This window comes from Chrysochloris asiatica, unplaced genomic scaffold, assembly GCF_000296735.1.
Source record: "Chrysochloris asiatica unplaced genomic scaffold, ChrAsi1.0 scaffold00033, whole genome shotgun sequence".
Classification (NCBI taxonomy): domain Eukaryota; kingdom Metazoa; phylum Chordata; class Mammalia; order Afrosoricida; family Chrysochloridae; genus Chrysochloris; species Chrysochloris asiatica.
In genome coordinates, this window is record NW_006408551.1 from 7693381 (window position 1) to 7694787 (window position 1407).

A 1407-nucleotide genomic window follows, 5' to 3' on the forward strand; every position below is an offset into this window, starting at 1 on the left:
TTTGGGCTGCTAACTATAAAGTTGTCAGTTCAAACGCACTAGTCACTCCTGGGCAGGAAGATAAGACTGACTGTCCCCATAAGATTTACAGTCTCAGAAACCCTATATAGGGTTGCTATGAGTCTGAATGGACTTTATGGGTTTTTTTTTTTTTGTTTGTTTGTTTATTACTAGTTTCCAAGAATGGGCATATTTTAGATGCCTTGTATAATTGACAAAATTCCTCTAAGGCTCAACAACAAAAACAACAATTTTACTCTCACAAAAGGTAAAGTTATATCAACTTAATGATTAGGGAAAAATCTGTGAAAGGCTGACATTGAAGCACTAGTCTTGATTATAGAGATAATGGAGCATTTCAGTTTCCTTTGACAACCTGTAACAAACATTAGCTTCGCATTGTCTACTGGTACGTAGGTGAACCATTCACATTCAGCCACTTCTATTCAGCGTCTTTTATATTTTGCAACACTGAACATTATATTTTTCACTACTTCGGACATATTGTGATAGCCTTTGAAGAACTGTTGTTGTCAAGTGCCATTGAGACAGTTCTGATTCATACCAACCCTGTATAGTGTTTTCAAGGAACAGCTGGTGGGTTTGAACTGTTGACCTTGGGGTTTGCAGTACAGTGCTGATGCTACAGTTTTTGTCTGCATATTGATCAATATGGCTAGCATTATGAAGAAGGGAATTCCAAAACATTTTATTTTCTTCATGGAGAACCTGTACCTAGAACAAAGGCAGTCATTCGAACAAAACAAGGGATATTGCATGGTTCAAAAATCAGGAAATGTGTGTGCCATGGTTGTACCCTCTCACCGTATTTATTATTCTGTATGTTGAGCAAATAATCCTAGAAACTAGACTATAAAAAGAATCATGGCATCAAAAAATACTCATTAACAGTCTGTGATATGCAAATAACACAACTAGCTTGCTTAAAGCAAAGAGGACTTGAAGCACTTAGTGATGAAGATCAAAGATTACAACCTTTGGTATGGAATACACCTCAACATCAAGAAGTCAAAAATTCTCACAAGTGGACCAATAAGCAACAGCATGATAAATGAAGAAAAGATTGAAATTGCCCAAAATATCTTTTTTGTTGGGTACACCCATGAAAGTAATAGTAAAAAAAAACAAACAATTTGTGGCATTGAGAAAATATGTTGCAAAAGACCTATTTTAAGTGCTAAAACACAAAGAATATCATCTTGAGGACTAAGATGCTTTTGACTCAAGCTATGGTCTTTTCAATTGTTTTATATTCATATGAAAGGTGAACAATGAATAAGGAAGACTGAAGATTTTATGCATTTGAAATAAAGTATTGGCAGAGAATATTGACTATACCATTGACTGCCAAAAGAAATAACAAATCTGTGTTGGAAGAAGTATAGC